At 40.1% G+C, this 23,410-nt stretch overlaps 1 long non-coding RNA gene across 1 annotated transcript in view; it reads left to right on the top strand.

The window, feature by feature from the left end:
• Positions 1–10,679: 10,679 nt before the first annotated feature.
• The window catches only part of LOC117445117 (uncharacterized), a 37,122-nt gene continuing 24,391 nt past the window's right edge, over positions 10,680–23,410 (top strand). Inside the window, exons 1-2 of the long non-coding RNA XR_004551934.2 lie at positions 10,680–10,918; positions 20,689–20,834. This is a non-coding gene — a long non-coding RNA (uncharacterized lncRNA). The remainder of the gene's footprint in view (positions 10,919–20,688; positions 20,835–23,410) is intronic.

Genomic DNA, 23,410 nt, shown 5'->3' with positions numbered 1-23,410 from the left:
TCGCGCGGTGCCTTCAGGTACTTCCCCATAGCTTCGTAAATCGGAAGACTTATAACAGCACAACAGTAGCTTCGACTGACGCTTAATAAAAGTTAGTAATCTATGCTGCTTCCTCTCAGAAATGGAAATTAAACTACTTTTGAATTACTTTTGTGCAACTGTGAGACTGTGTGCAAACCATTTAGTTGACTGTTGCGGTTATTAGGGACTTTTTAAAATTTAGTTATGCCTTATTCACATAGAGAATCAATGGAAAGATACAATATTTTAACACAAAATGCCGTGAGACTGGGTTGAATATTTACCTAGAAGGACCTCCAATTGATTTCATGCTACGTTTCCAAGCTATTGCTAAAGTCAGTTGACTTGAAAATAATGTGCAATACTGCTTGTTTCACCCATAACAACAGGTTGCAGATAATGCTCCACATTTACTTTTCTCCCCATTTCAATGGACGTTTCTGAACACAGAAACACTCGGGGTACGTAGGCAGGCCTATATATGTTTTTAGGAACAACCCATTATACATCTACGTATTTATCATAGTATTGTAACGAGTGATAATCAAATGTAAAGAATAGCCTCCATGGTCCATTTTACCTGTGCCAATTGTTCAGCCAGCCAATCAGAAGCAGAGGAGGGCGGGTCATGCCCTCGCCCTCCAAAAAAAGAAAAATCACCTTTTAAGGTGGTTTGACCCGGAAGTAAATCATTTTGCCCTGTTTTCCATTGACGTGATTTCAAGGTGATGCAGGTCAAACAGGTGAGTGTTTCTCGTGTTACAATGCCCTACAAAGATTTCTGCTTCATGTCAGGACATTGCTATTTCAAACGTGATTATAACTCCCTACAAATGGGACATTGACTCAAATCTGTTACTTTTCTTGAACTAGAATCACAAATAGGGAGAGGCCTCAGGGAAGTTAATACTGGCCTTGATACAATACAATGACATGTACACAAGTGTAAGTTACGACTTGTTAGTCTTTGGTTTTCCACACTTCTGTGTATTTGTCATGTTGTTAGATGTCTAGCATACATTCAGGGCTGGATTTACCCACTATGGGGCTTTTGGGAAAAACTGAGTTGTAGGCCTCTAACCAATGAATAATTCAAATTACCTGTTATACTAATAGAGTTTACAGAATTAAAACAAGTTATCTTATTGAATATTAAATAATGAATGCTACGTTTTCTCCCCGGTCTGAATGAATGTTAAAATGTCCAATAAAGAGTGATAGTCCTTTTCTGTACATTTAATTAGCTTGTTTCATCTAGAACAAAATTACTTATGTATTTAGGATCACTGTATACTAAAATCACCAAGGCCTCTAAATGAAAGTGTGTTTGATCCTCGCTGAAAAATGCAACCCTCTCAATACTTAAAGTTCTTACAATTCAAATTCAGTTTGCAGTGCACTGCATTGGAGTTTGTACACCAGATTACATGCAAAGTGACAACAACAAGAACACATCTGGTAGTGTCCTTTGCTTAAATGTAATTGCATGATCTGAATGTGGTATAAAATGTATGGGGAGTTGAGTTTTCAGCAAGGATCAAATACATTTTCAGAGCAAATGAATTCAATGTCATACTATAAACATTTAGGTTTTGAAATTGAATTCCAAACTAATGAATATAATTTCAAATGCTGCCTTTTCAGATTTAGTATTAATGCAATTATTCACCTTGAGCAAGACAAATTCAAATATCCTTCGTATACAAATTCAGTCTCTAGTGAGTTTTTCCTGCCTATAGATCACCTCTGTGAGATCCTCCTAATGATAATCTCCATGTGTGATGCTTGCACCATCATCCATTTTAACATTTCATTGGATGAAAACAAACAGTATGCAAATAGTGAAGCTTAAAGTCTCAGATATGCTTCTCTGCTTTGGCATTAAACACACAGCCACCAGGGAGGGGGCGAGAGCAGGAGGGAGTTGATGTAATCTAAAGAATTAAAGTATACATTTTCCATTTTGATGAATACAATCAAGGAAAAACCCCATAATACTAACATTGTTACTATCAAGCCTGCAGGCATATTTATATCTTTGCAATGTGTTTGTTTTATTATGTCGTATGACCTCTAAACCACAGATTATTATAACCATGAGGTGTTTTGGGAATATTATGGTAAAAGGACAACAGCTCTTGGTGCACTGATGCATCCTCTGTGGTATGCTTGGTGACTCTGGATGAGAATGATTGTCCACACGCTGGCCTGTACACGCATTATAATGTCAGCTCATCCTCTGTAAAGCGGAGGCCCCTGTGCCTCCAACAGTGCGGAGGGTTTCCAGTCGCACGCCCTCCAAAAGATCTTTTACCAAACCCATTCACCACATTCAAATCTGTGTTTAGCATGTTATTTGGGTGGTCTGCAGAAGTTGATTGAAATCCCACTTTCTGCTAATTGGTGCCACCCCTTCTGCTGAAGATGTGTCTGATCCTTTGCCGCGTGAATTTGCGCAAAAGAGCATGACGTTTCAAATGAGAGCTGTGAATCTGATCAAATGGAGCTTTGTGCGATGAAGCAGCCGCATCTCAGGTGGGCAGGCATGCACCAACGGGCACGCATCTGTAAACATAAATCACATGAAATTAGTTGTTCAGCTCAATATCAAACTCTGTGTTGTGTTTTGATCCGTATGAGTCCTGCTTATCCAAATCCAGCCTATACCCTGAGGCAATTAGTCTGACACATTTTTGCATATGTGTCTTCTTTCTCCATCTGGATGTCTTTCCATATGGATAGTGTAACATAAAGATGCATGTTGTTCCATTCACTGCCATCATTTAACATGTACCCTTTTTCTTATCAACATTTGACAACACGATAAATATTCTGTACATTCTTCCAACATCTCTGGCATTAAACTGTCAGTCACACTGTGAGAGGAAATGTCTCTCTCTGGGTGGAAAAAGACTTCCATAACCATCATCTTTGACACAATGCTAATCCTCCTTCCATGTTAGCCATCTGTGGCTGAAGTGGCGGGGCAGACATTACTGAGGAAAATGGACACAAATAAAATGCTAATTCACCACGGGCTACAAGTGGCTCCCCCCCTCTCTGCCCAGCTCGGGGGGCCTCTCGGTTCCCACACCACTTCCCTGTGTCTCTCCCAGGGTGCTGCTGGGATACCGGCGGCTGTTTCGGAGCCCGCGGTAGGGATGCAGCCCTCCCATTGGCTTGTCTTTGTTTGCCCCCATGCACGGTATTCATCTGCTGATTTGAATATATGCAAATGTTGCAATGGTGCCCCGTCAAAGGAAACTCCCACAGCCACCACCATGTTTTTTTTCTTACTTACCGTCTCCCTTCATTTTCCCCGCTATTTTCCTTTTTGTTTCTTTTCCTAAATGCTGCATTGAGCGGGGAATGCTGTGGGAACCAACGATGGAGGGCCAGATCTGCTTTGTCACAGGGATTTATTTAGTAGTGAGTCTCATGACTGTTAATTACAAAGACACACATTTACTGTATATCTCAAGGAAGAGAGAAAACAAATGTACTGGGAATACACCATCCTTCAACTCCTTAATGACTTTGCTGTGAACAGTCAAAGCAAAGATGTTGCCAGACTAATGCATGCCTTTCAATCAAACATGCAGTCATGAGGCAAGCAAATACATCACATGACTTATTGATTACAGTAAAAATAAGAACCTTTTATATGGCGTATTGGTTTTAATTTGGAGTCTGACTTTGTACTCTAAGACAAGGGCAAGAACCACAGTGTAGACGTTGTTCTATTACGTTAAGACAAAATGAGATGTAGCTTAGTTTCACATACGTCTTTATTTTAAAAGCAGATATTTAGACTACTGGCGCTAACGATGACTTATTTCATTATATACAATAGGACTCTTCCTCCAACCAAATGGATTGAGCCAGCATTCATTTCGTTAATTGTGACATTTCACATTGTTTCCAGTGAGAAAGGGCTATTTATCCCACAGCAAGAATATTTAAACGTGGAGTTATTCACCTGTTTAAGAGTTAAAAAGCCATCTTTTGTTGTGTCACAGGTGCAGATACAGACCTTCCTCCTCCTGTAACGGCCCAAGATGAAACCAGGGCTATGGATTTAATAAGATGAAATGAAGATATGCATACAAGCTTCATATCTGAATTTTGACTCGCTGCATCTGGCTCGTCTGATTTCCAGGTCCAGAGCCAGACGGAAGAGAATCAGCTCGGCCTGACTCTGCTGAGTGTGTTAAGCCGGTACTTTGGCTCGTCCTCATACAGATTCTGGATTTGGACGACATGAATCGTTGCACACTTGTACTGTAATTACCCTAATGCATGCTGCTAATTCTATCGCACTGAGAGTTTGCAGAGGATTCCATGGATGATCCAGCATGCACAGATGGGCGATGCACACACAAAGACAAACACAAGTGTCGTTTTGTGCTTAAAGAATTACTAGGCTTTATTTGTATACCATTTTCTTCTTATCTGTGCCAGTGAAAATATGTGCACACATGCTTATTAATACTTAATAAATGCAATATTAGACATCTTTCTATTACTGACCTGCAACCCCTTTGCAGAAACTCATTTATCTTTGATCTTAAAAATCTCTAACACTTCCTTTTTTTATGATATCCCTTACTTCTTGATATGCATATGAATATTATTTGAATGTATTTATTTCATGTAAATAAATGTAAGAATGGCTTGGACTCTCGTCATCATCTTCATGCTTCATGAGAAAAAGAAGCTCCTTGTGTTTTCCCAACCCAGAGTAACACTGCATGCATAGGAAAATATAACAGAAAGTGTCAATATAAAAAAAAATGAATAAGACATGTTCTTCATTCCCACAGGAGCGAGCATTTTCACAACATTTTGATTAAAGTTAAAAGGGTGTAAAAACCAGTATGAATGCTTATATTCATTTATTTATTTATAGTGCTTGTTATCTGTTACATTGTCATTTTTCTGTCCACAGTTGAAATGCACAATGTGTCTTAATATACACATTTGTTGTGCTTTAAATTATAAGCTTTGATTACGATGTAAGCTAAATGTGTTTGCAGGCCAACAGCCCCCCCCCCCCCCCATATGAATGAGCTCTGTGCATTACCGTGTTTTGAATGACAATCGTGCGCTGCGCTTGAACTTGACCGGCGGAATTGCCTGGGAAAAGAGGCGCGACTTTGGCCCTTTGCTCCCCTCCTTTACGGGGGGGGGGGGGGGGGGGGGGGGCGTTAAGACTGATGTCAGCGCTCATTAGCATAACCTTCAGCCTGTTCCCAATTAAACCAGGAAAGCAGTAAGAGGACCAGTCTGTTTGCACATGGCGGAGAATGAACCAGCATATCTCTCTCTCTCTCTCTCTCTCTCTCTCTCTCTCTCTCTCTCTCTCTCTCTCTCTATCTATCTCTCTCTGAGCATCAGAAGAAGCTGCAATGTAAGTTGCTTTATTCATTTGGAATTGTTTTAAATGTACATTATTTATGTTTTTTTTAATTAATGTCAAAGTTATAATCTGCGTTTGAAAATGATGCTGGAATTACTCTACATTTAGTATATTTTTATAGTATTTGTTATCATTTTCATCAGCTTTCTGTTCTTGAAAGTGAGGCTTGTTGCTGTGGGAATGATGGTGTGCACGTGACAGTTTGTCTCTTGCTTCAGCCTGTCTGCCTGAATGTGTAACACATGCTGCACCTTTGATGTCTTTTTACGAGTGTGGAGGTTTAATTCCAGGTCTACTTGATTTCTTATAGGTAACTGTTCTCCTGAAAGTCTTTGCATTACGCCTATTGATCACTGCTGCTGTGAATCTACAGTAGACCTGCTGTGTGGTCATGTCAGCCGAGTCTCTAAGTGCTTCTTAGTCTTAGATCTACCTTACTCACCTGTTTGTGAAATCTTACAATCTCCTATTATCTTTTGTGGGAATTGGATTTGCAGTGACTATTGAGGTATTATATCATTTGCAAACAATGCATTTGTTGCCAATTTTGTACCCTGCCTATAAGGAATGCATTTTTGTTTGTAATGAAAAATGCTCCCATCATGCTGCTTTGTCTGATGAGGCAGCACTCTTTAAATAGAAACCCAATAGGGCTTTACATTCTTATAAACATATAAACAGATCTATATAATGTTGCTCCATTAAACCACCGAGGAATTCAGAATAGATTTAAGAGAACTCGGAAACTTTGAGACACCCGCTGTTGCTGCTCTCAATATGCATTTCAAAGTGGTATTACTGACAAATACGCTTTTAATGTTAGTTGTCACAAGGATTTCCTTTATACACGTTAAAAGTCAATAGCAGAATAATACACATGTTGAATTTACTTAAAAAGCACACACTTTGTAGTGTTCACTTCTTGGATTTGATTAAAATCCTTTGTAATACCACCACCACAGCAGCCTCATAACAAAAATAATAATGTATAACAATCAGCAGCTAGTTGCTAATTGATGGGCATGACATTGGGAAGGACAAACACTTGCTCCCTGTTGGTCTTCATGCGTGACCTCTGACTCCTTTATGTCCCTGTGTCAGGTCAAGCCTCTTTGAAGAGCGGCCATTACAATTCCCAGAAGTGGCCACTTGAATTGGCCAGTTATTAACAAGTGAACCCAAAAGGGCTCGGTGTGGTCACGCATGGTCACATGACAGTCATACAAGTTTGACAGAAATTAGTGAATTTATGATGGGGACATGTTTGAACTGGGAGAATTAGGATTTGATTTTTTCTGCCTGAGGTGTTCTGAATGTGTGTTCTGAATGTGTGTGTGAAATGTGACAGTATCAATTCATTTATTTCAATACTGACAGGCTATACTGGATTATGTGCTTGAAAATAAAATCTTGAAAGTATCTGTTCTCAGCAAATGATAATTATTTTACGAAGTTAATTACTTAAGAATATATATCTTTCTTTTTTCATTTTATTACATTTTTGTAATGAAAATGCCAATAAATACACCAAACATAAGAGAGACCTGCTTACTGAATAAATACATCAGGAAATTCATTTATTAAATACATCTTTATTGAGTGAAATGGGGAGAAAACTATTTCACTAACTTTATACAAATAAAAAGCGAAAATCAAAGAGCAGAAATATAAAGGTAATTCAGAAGTTAATGAACATCAATGTGCTTCATTCACTAAGTGCCTATTTGCGCTGAATTTGCTTTGATCGTTTGGCTCCGTGTATTTGCCTGTTCGTTTTACTGACTCTAAAGACTCAAATATAATACTTAAACATTGAAAATGACATTTAAAAAAAAAAAATGTAATTTATACAGAACATTATATTCGTGCCTTCTTTGTATAACAGTCCTCTGAAGTCATGTAAGCACATTTATGTCCGTTGCTGCCAAATGATTTGAGCTTTTTCGGTTACATTTCAGCCTAAATACAATATTAAAAACAATACCTAGTATTAAGCCAATTAATTCCATACATTTCCAGAACAATAATAGGCTGAATTAAAAGACTGGAACTCAGATAACAGCCTATTAGGATAATAATTTGCATTTATTTTTCAGTAACTCAAATAACAAGATGTATTGATGATAATATTGATGATTTAAAGATCTAAAATCACAACGACATAATTCCCTTTTTCAAATGTAATTTAATCTGTGTAAACCCTTATTGTTTTAGAGCATTTTAGGAATATAAAGTCCTTCATTTTGTGCCATTACTTAAATGAATATAAATATATCACCTGCTAGAGCAATGTAAACAAAAGACTCTAAAAATCAATACACAACAAGACCTCCGAAGCTTTGTTTTCATAACTTATCTCTTTAATTAATATTCATTTTAAATATGACTTTACAGTTCTGCAAGAGGTGATAGCCTGTTGTGTTAACCAAAATGTTAACTCGATCACACTGTTGTATAAATGTACGTTTCCAGGTCGTTTGTTAAACGTGAATCACATTTTCGAGCTAAGGTTTCCATTTGTACAATCGTGTGTTCTATTCTGCACCATCACGTGGACCCATTGGGTCATTATTCGTTAATATTCACGTATTTTGGGGCCTTAATAACGAATAAATAATTATCTTTACACGCCCAACATTCCACTCAATTTCGTTTTGGATCTTTTATTTATTTAGATTTTTTTTGGACACATTTTCGAAAAGGCCTGTCACTTCCTGCATCAAATAAACGATCACTCTGTCTGCCAATGTAGAGATGTTTTTACATATTTCCCCGCATCAATTTAGAGGATGTGTTGTAATTATATCGTTGCTAAAATCTTTTCTTGTTTTTTTTTAATGTTTTAACGTGTTGTCGATTTAGGCCGTCAGACCTGACCAGGCCCGAGCTGCAGTACTGCTTTCAGCCAATAGATGTCCCTGTTTAGCTCATATTGAGTCGATATTCACTGACATGTTGGATTATGAGTATTGTCTATAGTTTCTGAGATGTGAAGATTCTAGAGGACTCTGAATATCTGGTTGTTAATTCCCATGATGAGATGTGTGCAGTGCTTCAGGAACGTTTTGTCAGCCCAGCTCACTCAATGCTGAATGTTTGAATTGTGCAGGCCTTATGAGACATACCTTCCAGTTAGGTTGAACAAAAATAAATCCTTACATTAGTGCATGAAATAGGACACACTTGCCTTTATTTTAAGGGCTCAAAGCTGGTTGGCCATTTATTTGTCTAGCTAACTACACCTTTTTAACTTATAGAAAATACGATAGAACAGAAAAAAGCCAATGTAGGTAGCCAAAAAAAAAAACATGTATCAAATACCTTAAGCTTAATTTAATGTCGTAATTAATTATGTGAATATGAACATGCTGGTGCACTACCCACAACCCTTGTTTGAGAATGTGGTCCAACATTTTGTCATCGTATGGTGGCTTAAAACGTTGAGCTAAAAACGTGACCTATATGCTAACATTTTACAATAATGTATGCACCAAAAAAAGGTTTTTGGGTTACACGTAATGGAAATCATCCTAACGTTTTGTAATGTTCTTTCCATACAATTATGACTTCTGCTAAAGATGCTAGACACACTCACACACACACACACACACACACACACACACACACACACACACACACACACACACACACACACACACACACACACACACATTTCACAAGCGATTACAAAAAATACTCAAGTATTTTTTCATTTAATGTATTGCCCTATACGTTTTTTTATTTATTTCTCCTTAAATATAATGCATTACAGATAGGCTATGCCTTTAAATGCCACCGTGCCATAGACAGTAAAGTAGACCTATAACACAAATCAGCCTTGTTAAGACCCCACAAACGATCCTCCACCGTGCACCCCTCACACAGGCGCATTAGATAACGTTTGGAATAACCTATCCATGACACTGACGTCATCACGTAAACATTACGTTTATTTCTAGGGCTAGATTTGTTGCACGCAGCGTTGAGTCTTATCTGTGTGCACATTTAGTCTGAAGTTATTGTGTAACTGGCTTAATTCACTAGTTTTACCCTGCTTATGATTAGCATGTGGCACATGAATGTCCACCGTGCGCTCCCTTACGTCGCTCCACGTAAAAGCAACGTGACCCGCAGGAGTCCGGGAAAGCATCTGCTTCTCCTGGCGCTGCTGCGGCAACAGCACCACACACTCCGCTGCTGCTGCGCTTTGATCGTGCCCATCTCTAGCAAATCGTTTCTCTTTAACGCATTTTTCCTGCAGCCTGCCTAGAAACGTAAGGACATCACTCCGTTTAAACCTGGAGTCGTTTCTACTGGGTTAAGGCTCGTATTGGCTCGGTATTCCTGTAAGCTGTTGACTCAGGTGTTTCAGTCCAGCAAGGTGCAGGTTTGGAGATCATTGCCTGCTTCTCTTGCCAAAAACGGACTCTGCCCGGTGCCTTCAGGATGTGCAGCTGGGGGACAGGGCGAGAATGGAGTGTGCTGATGATAAAAAAGTGTAGGTCTACATTTGGGATCACACCCTCTACTGAGCTGATGTGATCTGTTTTACATCACGTGGCATCGATGTAAAACCTTTTTCCATGCATTCCTGCCTACACCCATACAATCCAAAATTAGGTTCTGTCGTATCAGTCTGCTAAAAGTCCTCAGTGGTGTCTCCCTCCACCCATTCATGCACCGACGTGTTGCCACAGACGCAGCAACCGTGAGCTGCACGTCGCTCAGCACGTCTATCAAATGCTTCCAAAAACCATGCCGGGTGCCACTAAAGAGGGAGACGCGTGATTCAAACAGAACAATGGACACCAGTTCACAATGGTCAATGCATAAGCGGTGCAAAATGCGTTTGGGTTTCTGTGCACGTCGTCCATAGCCGTGTGTGTGTGTGTGTGTGTGTGTGTGTGTGTGTGTGTGTGTGTGTGTGTGTGTGTGTGTGTGTGTGTGTGTGTGTGTGTGTGTGTGTGTGTGTGTGTGTGTGTGTGTGTGTGTGTGTGTGTGTGTGTGTGTGTGTGTGTGTGTGTGTGTGTGTGTGTGTGTGTGTGTGTGTGTGTGTGTGTGTGTGTGTGTGTGTGTGTGTGTGTGGTCGCGCGCGCGCGCGCGCGCGCGCGCGCGCGCGCGCGCGCGCGCGCGCGCGCGAGCGCGCGCGCGCGCGCGCGCGAGAGAGAGAGAGACCTGCGACGCAGCAGCTCCGCGCACACTGTCATCCGAGGCTGCAGGAGATGTTAGGATGCGGAGAGGATGCTGGCAGCAGTATCGCCTCGGCCTCGGCTGGTGTCTAGTCACTGAATTAAAAGTCATGCCAGTGTTTAAATAACAAAATCATTTCTGAAGGTTTACAGTGAATGCAGCGTTTGAGTTTCGCTGGAATCCTGGCTCTTATAGTTTGGTTACAGCTGAGAGGTGAAAGAAACTTGCGTCAAAAATACAGAATGGACTTGAACCGGAGTTGCGGGATTTATTCAAAGTTCGTGCCTTGTGAGTATGATTTCTGAATGTGTTATGTGTGGATGTTTAACCTTGAGGCTATGAGATATGTGGATGATTGGCAAGTGACAAAATGTTATACCAATGTTAAATTTTAATTATCGAAATAAGTAAATAATAAGCCAAAAATAATGTTTAACAATATGACATTTCATTGACATTATGATAAAACCGTAAACTGCACTTTGATAAATAGAGCAGCCTGGAGTGGTGAGTGGCAGCATGCTGCTCCATCCCATATTAGCGGGAGCCTCCATTGAGGGGGCTGAGTGGCCCCTGAGCTGGCGTTTATAAAGCAAACAGTTGTGTGATTGTTAGCAGAGCCTGGGAAAATGTCCCCTTGGCTGGGAGGTGGAGGGACTTGACGCCAGAGCCTCTTGTTAAGAAGACCTGAGTGCTCCCAGACAGCATTGTGATGCTAATGAGCACCAGCACGTTGTTGAACTTGATGTTGACTTTTTTTTTTTTCTTTTGGGCGTTTTTTTTTCTTCTTCTTCTTTTTTTTTTTTTTTTTGGGTCACTTGTTTGTGGGAAAATCTTCTCCGGAGCTACAGTGTGAAATTTATTAATCAGGCTTTTGCAGTTAAGTACAATAGAGAGGCATTATATTCTTGGAACACACATTTTTATTCGGTTTCAGGTACAAAAAAACGTACTGGGATTTTTTTACAGGGTTGATATTTTCAAGGGTAAGAGGTATTTCTTCCCACAAAACTAGCAAAGCAAAATGAATGGTTAAGTCATAATAATTCAAGTTAAAATACCTGATATTTACTTAATATCAGGTTTCAATCAGGTAACTAATGGTATTCTTTTTTTATCTTAAGATGCTTGTCTTTAAACCTATAGGCAAAATAAATCCATCAAATTAATATAACATTTTTAAAAGTATTAAAAGTATTTCTTTCTTTCTTTGCAGTGCAACAGGTGTAGGCCTATTGTGCACTGAATTGACAGAACTAAGCTATTAGCCCCCTTTATAATATATATAATTTTGAACACATCATTTTACTGGCCAAATAAAAAATGTAACAGTCGTGCTATATTCATTCTAATAAACGAGATTTAATTGAAATGATAAGACAGTACACACAGTTTGCCTATGAAGATCAATAATATATTTAAGCATCTTATATTAACATTCCAACTTATATCATCAGACATCAAATTTGGCCAAAGAAATTATAATATTTAGATATAAGATTTTAAGTCAAATCGAGTGTACTCTTCTGGTCTAAAATAAAATAAAAAATAGATTTGATTTCTTATAATTATCAGATTTAGATGATACTTCTTCGTCTCATTTATATAATTATTTCATTTAAAAAGAGCTAAACGGAAATGTATCAATGTACATGAACTCTTCAGTTGAATGCTAAGGTGTGACTCGCATCAGAATATGACCATTATTATACGTTTTAATAAGGTAATTTCTAAATACATTTTCTTACATTTCATTAAACACCAAATAGGTTTAACCTTGCCTGAACAAACCCAAATTGTTTAAGTGTTTTTCTTTTCACCCTTCCATTTTTAAACAGCGCCGTTATTTTATTGCATTCGTTTCAGCACCAAGGACAGAGACTGTACTTTTCACTCAGAGGTGCTGAACTCCACTCTCTAGTTTTCTTTGATACAACGTCAACGCCCGAAAACATTTTAATTCAAGCCTTTTTTACCGAACATATTTGAAACACTGCTTTTGCATCTTTTTTTTTTTTTTTAGATTTCGTTTTGAGGTTGTGCTCAGGGCAGAAACAAAAGCGATATAAACAAATATCCGTTCTCTTACTGCGCGTTTAGCAGACAGCATAAACACAACGACGTTACATTTTTTTAAATTTCTAATACAAATCTGGGCAAGCAAGATGTGCATAGACTGCAATAGAATAGAATGGGAAATAATGGGATGCAATAGATGGAATATAATGGGATACCATAGAACGGAATATATTATAACTTAATAGAATGGAATGTTGAGCTCGTCGTCACTGCACTGTGCCGTGGGCCTACAGTATGCCTGTGGCCGGAAGTGACGCAGTCAGGGGGCGTGTGCACATTAATTCACGTGAGTCTGATGAAAGGCGGAGCGGAGAGTCAATCAGGTTAATGTACAGTAAAATCAAGGCAGAGCAAAAATAATACACACACACACACACACACACACACAAACTCTTTGACTTTTGATCTTTAAAATGTGCTAATATTTTTAATTATTCACTTAATTTAAACATAATTTTGTTTCGAATAATTATTATTTCCACTTAATCCAACCCGTGTTTTGTACAAGACCAAAAATGGTTAATACCTAAAAAGTCAATTAAAAAAAAAAATGTATTTCTTAAATATTACTTACCAAAATTAATTACCAAATAATGATTAATGAGAATGTTGTTGTTTTTTTGAAAATATGAAACACATTTACCATATAAGTGAAGAAAACATGCAGCTTGAAGAATCCATGATAATAAAGGCCTAAAGAAAACTGTCTTATTAATATTCAAATTAAAACACAGGTCAAACACAAACATCAAAGACTACAATTACCATGACAATATATACAATCATCATTATATAGCATTTAGAAGTGAACTGTGTGCCCTTGACGTTTCTAAATAAATTCATAATTTTGAATATATGTTTTTAATACAGTGAGAATGGTAAAGGGCAAAGGCTATACGCTAACACATGGACTCCCATTAAAAATATAGCAGCAAAGTCTGGGATGTGGTCTAAATGGATAGTGAGCGGAATGCTTCAGCTAGTATTTGCATTTGGTTCATCAGACTAGCTGAAATTTCTCATTGATACATAAAATTATATTATAATTTCAATTTTAAATTAAATTGTACTTCAAACTGTCTTTCTTTAGCATTGTAGTGCTCTGTCCTGTAACCTGCAGGTTGCTCAGTACTCATGACTCACTGCTGGCTCAGTGTTTCTTTATGGGAACAAACGTTGTGTCCTTATTTACACAGACAGGCAGTGAAACGGATGGTATATCCTGCCCACACCTTAAACATGGCCACTTTTGCCATGTATTGCCCAAAGCCTGTCAGGTGACTTTGCAATTGTTGAACTATATTTTATTCAGGACAATATATGAATGTTGTCTCGATAATTAGAAAATTGCTACTGCGTGTACTGCACACGTTTGGTTGTGAATTCACCATGCATGCATTCTCTAAGTGGATGTATTGGATCATATTTTAAATTATTCCTCACTTTTTTGGGAGGCTCTTGAGACCCACTCAATTTATTTTTGGAGGGCTTCTGGCCCCATATCGAGATCCAATTATAATCTCTGCTGACAATAGTGAATACCTTTATTAGTATTCTGGAGCTAGCATGATGTCAACGCGTTTTAGTGAAACTCTATCCAGTTTCTACCTTATGCTTCCTCCTCTTGTCCTTTACGTCCACCCCATAGCTCTGTTGCTCACCCAAGTGTGTGCCAATGAGCATGCCTAATTCTGCGGACACCGCACGTCTCCCCTGGCAGTCTGACCCCGGGCCCCCCGGGCGGCCCTCCGCCTCCTGCGCCCCTCTTCTGACACTTCTATAGCCGAGGCGCTCTCTCCTCACTCTCATTTCCCCTTCCTCGGGCCATGCTGCAGTGTTTTTGACGGCTAAGAATGGACGTAACTTACTGTACTACCCAATTCTTCCTCTGAGGATTCATATTCATACACCGATGGTGGTGCTGTGTGTAAAATGTGCTTTGTTTTCTCGCATGTGCCGGCATCCCACATGGCCAAACAGGGAGCATTACGGCTGAACAGAGCCGGGGAGAGATGCTCCCGTCCCGGATCGAGTGTTGAAGAATATAGCGGCCGCTTGTGAATTTTTCAAATAATTTTTTTAATGATTTATTAACGAAGCATCATGACTGTCCGATTGACGAAACTGCCGTTTCAAATAGACTGAATATGTGAGTATGCTGTGGTTATTCTAAATGCAAGGTATGCTTTTTCAGATAGACTGCAGCTTCATAACATTCAAAACATGTTTTAATGAAGGGAAAGTAGTTTAAACGTAAGACTTGTGGCAAAAGTATTTTATCCTCTCGTTTGACCATTATTATCTACGATGTGCATTTTTTTGAATTTAAATTTTGATTTTAAACGCTTAGCAGTAGCCTATAGCTGTTTTAAAGATGCATATTTATAGAGCATTATTTGGTGATTACAAAATAATAAAGGCAAGTTTGTCAAGATGTAACATGTAATGAACTAATCCATAGTACAGTGACATTCAGTCAGCCTGGACTTGTTCATGTTGACATTTAGCTGGAACCCCTACTGTAAACTATACTGTATGTCTTTATAGTTTGTCATGCTTTCTAACAATTCGTGGATTAATCCACTCAACGCGGAAACGATGTGCTCTGTAATAGGTCGATGTGAGCTGTCATTTGAAAAAACAATAAGGTTGTTTGTGAGGGCCATATTGTGATCTTTTAGGGAGACAGTTGAAGTAACACTGTCTCCTAAGAGGTGTATGAGTATATAATCCCCAGGAGCTCAAACTGGACATGCTATGGTATAGTTAGTGGGGAAATGTACGCTATATTAAGGTTATTAGTGGCATGAAGCCTTTCCTGTTACGCATGTTCATGGATGACAGGAAAATGTGTCACCCTCCTCCTGCAGTTGGATGACTTTACCCTGCAGATGCTTTCCAGGCTTGTAGTGGAGGAAGATCACCTATGGTTTTAAATAATGGAAATTAGTATTAATCTGAGATTGTAGTGTAACCACGAGAAGGATTTACGTTAGTTGAAAATTATACAACTGATGGTGATGGAGGTTATGGTCATAGACTTTCAGTGCACAGCTATCCCAACGCAGTCTGGGACATCGTTTTGAATAAAATAGAACATTACGCGTAATAATAAAACCGGGTATTACCTATAACCTGTTTGTGCATGCGCGCAGTAATGTGTGTGTTAGAGATAGAGAGACAGGGCGACCGGGAGAGCAGCAGAAGAGGGAGAAGGGGGAGAGAGAGGCATGCAGGCGGGTTGCAATGGCTCCATGTGACCACAACACAAGCAGCTCCGGCGGCGGCGGCGGTTCCTTTAAGAGACGTGGGTTAGTTTTTCTCTTTGGTTATCTAGCTGTATGAGTTATGTAATATCATAAAGCTAGAGAACCGAATGTACAAACTAATTCTGCATTCATCACGACGGAACCGGGACCAATGGCGGGGGGGCTGCTGGCGGAGCGGATGGATGGATGCATGCCCTCACGGAGAGACTGGAAGCCCGCAGCAGCGTCCGTGCATTGCACCGAGAAACGCCTCCTGCTTCCCTGGACGTGAAGCGGTGCGGAGGAGAACGAAACCATACAACAACGGATTAATGTAGTTTTTATTTCTCTCACGGGGGATGCATGGAGTGACAGTATTAGCAACCGGAGACATGCTCCATTCATAGTGAGGAGGAGGAGGAGGAGGAGGAGGAGGAGGAGGAGGAGGAGGAGGAGGAGGAGGAGGAGGAGGAGGAGGAGGAGGAGGAGGAGGAGGAGGAGGAGGAGGAGGAGGAGGAGGAGGAGGAGCTGCTGCTGCTGCTTTTGCTGTTGCTCTTACCGGAACACACATTTAGTCACAAAATAGCAGTTAAACATGTTTAAGCATGTTAGCATGTTTTAGATGTGTTTTTGTAGTTAGTTGGATGCTGATAACCAGGAGGGGAGATGAACACGGTTTGTAGCTGGGAAAGCACCTGATTGGACGAATCCTGGGAGTCACGTGCTCCACCAGTAGCCCCCATATCTCATTGCTGCATGCTGGACTAGCTTTGTAGTATCATGGACAAATAGTTTTAACAATCAGCACTAATGCACTAGTTTGTGTTGGCAAGCTGCTGTGCCTCTGCAAATGCATGTTTAATTTGTCTCCAAAAAGTTGATGTGGGGAGCTTTACTGCGACATGCCAGAGAGGATTGTAGGTGGCTATGATGCATTTACTGTGCCACTGATGGATGCCAGGAGAAATAATCCCTCTATCAGGTGCATTCCCTGAGCAGTATGTGTGGTGCTTTACAGCAGGTACAGCAAAGATCAGGAGAATGAGTAGGTCACACAAGTAATGTGTCACAGGTTATGAGGTGGAGAGGAGGACAATATTGGGATTCAGGTTTGTCAACGGGATCATCTTATATCCCAGGATTTAGCTTGATTGACACAAAACCGGAGAACAATGTGTCACATTGCTAAGGAAGAGGCCTGCGGGATGTCAGGGCAACATAATGTACACTTTTAAAAAGAAATGCATTGCTGCTATTTGGTAATTGCTGATAAACTGTTTTTTGTAGATATAGTTTATTCCCACAGGATGAAAATAACATTATATGTATTCTCTCTCATCGACAATATCCGTACCTGATCAGGGAATTGTATATGTTAACACACACACTAACACATATCACCAATATATATATGTTGATTGCTGAAGTACAGTAGCATGCCAAGCAGGGATTTTGGAGGAAGAGGATGACAAGGTCTTTCTGTTTTAAAATGCTGTTTGGGCTGCACATAATCTTTTTTCTTTCCTCACTCCATCCGAGTCAGAGAGGAGCTCCTGTCTGGTTCCAGCACTGCCTGAGTGATAGGTTGCACTTTGAAGTGGAGCCTGTTGAATTTTAAACAAGCCAATCCTGTGTTAGCTGCTAACAGCTAAGAGCTGATCTGCGTGGTGGAGAATGTGTGAGTGTGTAGCAGCACAGAGCATGGTGTTACTGTTAGGCCCCAGCTTACTGCGTCACAGAGCAGCGCAGGTGGAGAAGGAGCTAGCATGAACCGAACAAGGAAATGCTTTCTCTCGCTTTTGTGGCAACATGCTATACTGCTGTATGTGTTCATCCACACTGAAAATATCCCAATGTTGTGAGTGATGTGTAACAATAAGCTACAAACCTAATTTGTTTCCTGTTGTAATTATGATATTAATGGGGCATTGCAAATGAATGTTTTCATCAAGGAAACACTGCAGGAGTGTCAGGATACCCGTGTCTCAATTTGAATGTGACAGGAACCAGTAAATTATCATGTCCCATTGAGACCCTGTTTTTTTAATACACAAAATGAACAGTTGTATAGTTTCAGTATATGGTCTGTGAACGGCAGTCATTCTGGTGCAGCAGAGTCCCGATTTAAGGATATCCTTGTTCAGAATTTGCCATATATTTTGCAAATGTGTTTCCCCTTTGTCCTTTTGAGGGTTAATTGCAATATTCAGCAAAAGCATTAATAATACGGCATGGTTCCATTTGATTTGACAATGGCGTTGTGTGCTATAACTTACGCCAACCGCCACGCCAACAGCTCCACCCTCCCAGCTTTGGCCCAGTTGCAGTATAAATTAATGCATTGCTGAGGGGTAATAAATGGAGGAGATGGGGAGGGCCCTTTGAGATTGAAATGCAGTCTGAGAGGCAGGCTAGACGTTGGTTTTCCCACATTAATATGTGTCTGTCTGGGCCCTCTCCACCATCAGGAGGAGGCCCTCCACACCAGATGGAGCCCAGTCTAGTCTACGTCTAGCCCACCAACACCTGCCATAAGGCTGCATTGCACTCCCCATTGTCTTGCACAGTGATTTAAACGTCTATCAGTAATTTCATTAGTTCACCAGCCTGGATTTATGTGTGCTTTAACAAAGGAGGAATTAAAAAAATAAATAGATAAAATAAAAAAGGTCATGGCTGGAGAGAATAGCGTTGAAAATGTTGTAGAAGAATGAGGTGAGAAGAGCAGAGAATGTTTATGCATGCATGCCGTGCATTTCTAACCAACCTGTCATGTCTGTAGCCTTTCCTGCTGAAGCGTAGATATGTCAGGATGCCCCCCCTTCTCTCTTTTCCTTCTCTTCTCCTTCTCTGCACTGTATTGATAACGTTGAATATTTTCATGTCCTGGTTTTGGTTGCTGCATAGGGGTGAGTGTTGTTTGTGACAGAAATGTGGGAACAAAGCAGCCTGCCTGTACTCTGTCCAATGCGCAGCTGAGCCATTGTTTTAGGTTTACAGCTCGGTGCATTTCCAAGCCCCCATCCTGTAGATGTTATCTTGTGTGTGTCACACCTGGCAACTATTGCAGAGCTGTGTTTATGCGTGTGTGTGTGTGTGTGTGTGTGTGTGTGTGTGTGTGTGTGTGTGTGTGTGTGTGTGTGTGTGTGTGTGTGTGTGTGTGTGTGTGTGTGTGTGTGTGTGTGTGTGTGTGTGTGTGTGTGTGTGTGTGTGTGTGTGTGAGTGTGTGTGTGTGTGTGAGTTTGTGCACATGTTTTTGTACAGTTGCACATGTGCTTCTTTGCATGTGTTCAAGCGGGCTCCTACTGCACCTGATTTGATATATTGTCAAATATAGAATTTGTCTTTTTAAATAAGGTGAAATCCCTTTGGATTTTCAACTGACTGCAGGACTGTGATTGAGTATGTGTGTATTTTAGTAAAATCTGCTTCTCTAAATTACGTATTTAAATTTGAAAAACAATGCATCTTAAATGCATCTTCATTTGGTTTTATTTATTTGAGTGTTATATTTTACTTTAAAAAATGTGTTTTACATGTATTATTCAAACTGTATACACTTGACTGGTATAATAATAATAATAATAATAATAATAATAATAATAATAATAATAATAATAATAATAATAATAATAATAATAATGATTGTTGTTGTTATTATTATTAGCAATGTTATTGTTATTTTTATTATTATTATTATCACAAACATTACACTTTGATTCAGATCTGAAACTATTTAGGGCTATTTGATTCCATATCACCAAAGTCCATATATTACAGCGTTATCAGTTTTCTATTATCATTTTACCTTGAATTGAAATGGCCTATAAAAACCTTTCCTCTGAACTTATGAATTCTGGGTTTGGTAGCCTAGCAACAGCCTCTGACCCATGCAAGGCAAAGAGAAAAAAATTGAAAGGCTGACGTGGAGGCTTTAAACCCGCATAGGACATCAGGTTTCAGCGGATGTAATCTTTGAGTATTTTTTTGTAATCGCTTGTGAAGTGTGTGTGTGTATGTGTGTGTGTGTGTGTGTGTGTGTGTGTGTGTGTGTGTGTGTGTGTGTGTGTGTGTGTGTGTGTGTGTGTGTGTGTGTGTGTGTGTGTGTGTGTGTGTGTGTGTGTGTGTGTGTGTGTGTGTGTGTGTGTGTGTGTGTGTGTGTGTGTGTGTGTGTGTGTGTGTGTGTGTGTGTGTGTGCGCGCACATGGAGATTGCTATTGTCATGCATTTACTGCTGACAGTCGAAGAAGGAAATATAATAAACTTTCCACACAACATAACACTGCTGCACTTTTCTTTACAATTTACACTGTCTTTATGTTGGAATTTAATTATCTTAATTGGTTACGTTAGACTTAGCTGTTTGGCATTTCCTGTTTTCTTTTTCCAGTGTCATGTATACTTTTTTTTTACGTATGTTTTGTAGTTTTAACAATCTATTACTCTGTATAATATGAGTAAGTAAACTAGAATTTGTGTAATAAATATTTTTTTCCTGGCTTTTTCTTTTCTTATTTAACCGTCGGCAGAATATGGAGTATTACTTAATTATGAATAATACTACCATTTAAAGATAGAAGTAGATTTTATAATTGAGCATAACTCAATTTATGCGTATAAAGTATTTCAATTGTGGCCAAAATATTTTTAGAGTGATATTCATTAAGTATCAAGAAAACAGAGTATTAGAAATAGACCCTTTCTTAACCTAATGCTTTATGTTTTTTGCAGGACTCAGAGGAGTGCAGTCACACAGAAATACACACTCCCCATCTGAAAGCCTGCGCCTGAACCTGAAGGTCAGAAGAGACACCAGCCCCGCCTGCTCTGAGGTCAGAGGTCGCAGGTCACAACAGGACTTCATCTCTCAGTTACAGGTGAGACAGTGAAGCACCTCACACTACAAACACACTTGAACTTGAACTATTCAGTACAGTACTTTTACATCATTACAGTCAATCTTAAAAAGTCACACAATACATTACAAAGTCCTTGTGTTTTCATTAATTATCTCCCCACAAAAGATTGTTCCTCTAATTCTTTACATGTTCACTTTCTTGTGTGCTTTCCTCACCCTCTCACTGGCCGGCCTCTCGCCCCCTGCTTTATAACGTCTGATCCAATTTGTTAGATTCTTCGGTTTTGGCAGATAAGACGCAGGGTGGCCACTTGTGTAATCTATATTTTAATTCCTTTGTCCATGCTTTTAATCCCTTTAAGGATACATGGGTAGGAATGTGGGGACTTGGCCTGATGTGTGCTCAAGGTGTACTCATGTGGAAAGACTGCCAGGGTGGCTAAGTCCCTTACTTCTCTAATTCCCACCCTCCCTGCCTCTGAACTCCCCCCCCAAGTACTTACTTTCCTCTCCTCTGCTCCGTGTCCAGGCCTTGTACTCTCTTCCACAATTACAGGGATAAAAAAACTCTCTTTTTCTGTTTTAAGTTTGCTAAATAGTTTCAAGATGCACTTTCATATCTGTTTACATTTTGCTGCAGTTCTCTGTGAGCATGGAACACATTCAAACTGCTTTGTTTAAGTTTGTCAATTTAAATATGAAGTAGCCATATCATTTTGGTTGTTGGTATAATTCATGATTATTATGAGGGAAAGTGGTTTTTAAAAGAGATTTTATGCAGCAGATCTTTGACTGTTTGCACTATTACATAAAAAAACAAGTTATTGTAAAGTATGAAAATAGAAGTAAGGCCCCAGTTGCCATAGCTCTATAGTTGTCCAAACATCTAAGCTGTGTGTTTTATAACAGCGCATAATGTTTAATGATAAACGGCTGAAACCAGAACTATGTGACTCACTCGCTTTCCGCTTCCCTCTCAGTGTTGAGTGACACGACTAAATATTACCTTTGCTATTCGAACAGCTGCTGTAGCAGGCCATCAAGGCCGAGAATGATGCTCAGCTCGTGCATGTTCAACCTCCTGCGGAGAACAAAGTACCCGGTGTGATGGAGGGAGCGTTGAATAGGGAAGCAGAGGGAGATGAAGCCTCATCCGCAGAGATTGAGGTCCGTCACTGGGGAGAAACAGAAGAAGTGATTTTATTTCCCTCCAGGGTTAGATGAGCGTTCTGTGACATTGGCCTATTTCTATATCAGCATGCCCCCCCAGAGAAAGAGTTGCGTTTGAGAATCAGACAAGGGAAGATCAGAGAGGATTCCACAGCCTGTGGCTATCCTTCTCCATAGCGTTCGACCACCTCTTAAACCTCCTTCGCTTTGCTCCAACTCGATAAGGGCTGCCGGTCTACTTAGTCAATATCATATCCACAAACTAGATAAATCGATGCAAACAAGCTTCGGTTAGACGTGGGCTTCAGAAGTGAAGGCGTAGCTACAGGCTAAATCCGACGCAGAGACACATCAATCCAGAAGTGACACTCCTCACATCCTCTTTGTATTCATAACAGCAATTAAGAGCTAGCCCGCACAGGTCTGCATTCACGCATCATTTTACCCTTACAGGACCCATGTACGATATGTGATTTTATTTTTACAATAGTTCATATAGGAAGTGCAGGATGCGTGATTTCCCACATAGAAGTGTTGCTTCCACAGCCGAGCACTCTCATGTATATGGAAAGACTTGAAGAGAGGAAGGCAGTAACCCGCTCATTTACAGTACCTCAGATTCCAGTCTCTCTCTCTAACACACAAACACACCTCAGTGTACCGTATCTCCTCCCCCATAACCCCCCCCCCACCCCTTTCCATCCCCTTTCGGGCTCATCTTGCCATCACCTCTCCAGCTCCGCCACCCCAGAGAAACCAATTCAGACGGCTGCTCCACACCGTCATGGCATGTTGGCCAAGGGAGATGGAGTCCTTTCAGGTTCTCGGCTACAACCTCCCTCCCTCCTCCCCCGTCGCTGCCCCCTCGCTGCTTCTCAACATTTCCGCAACACGCCTGGCGTATCAGCGGGGTAGCTCGACAGCACGATAGGACTGCTCCTGAGAATCTTCTGGAGTTATTCTGCACATTATGTGACCTTTTAAAGTTTCTCTAAAATTGCTTGTGGGTGTGTTTGTTTAACGATTCCACTCTGAGCCTGCCGTTCCATGGTTATACTGTCAGCTTAGTAAGAGTATCTGAAACAAATGAAGCCTGCATTATGTGTTTAAACAGGCTGATTGTGAGGTTTATCAGTAATAGGTTATCTTTAATGGCAAAACCAAACACCCACCGCCCACCCATGGCTTCTTAAAGTTGCCAATCTGCTTTTAACACCCTGCTGTTTGCTGGGAATTATAATTTCTTCTTACTAGGCTTTCAAGATGTTGTATAAATAAACTGCGCTGCTTGGCTGTTCTTAAAAGTTGATTTGAATTATACCCTCTGCATTATGCAGCTTGATAGGAAATAAATCTCTTCAAATGAATACACTGGATGGGGAATGTGTGGGGGGCAGGCACTGAGAGTAGAGTGGTGGCGTATGT

This window comes from Pseudochaenichthys georgianus, chromosome 4, assembly GCF_902827115.2.
Source record: "Pseudochaenichthys georgianus chromosome 4, fPseGeo1.2, whole genome shotgun sequence".
NCBI classification, from domain to species: domain Eukaryota; kingdom Metazoa; phylum Chordata; class Actinopteri; order Perciformes; family Channichthyidae; genus Pseudochaenichthys; species Pseudochaenichthys georgianus.
Note: the sequence above shows the minus strand (reverse complement) of the source record. Positions and strands in the feature narration are given on the sequence as shown.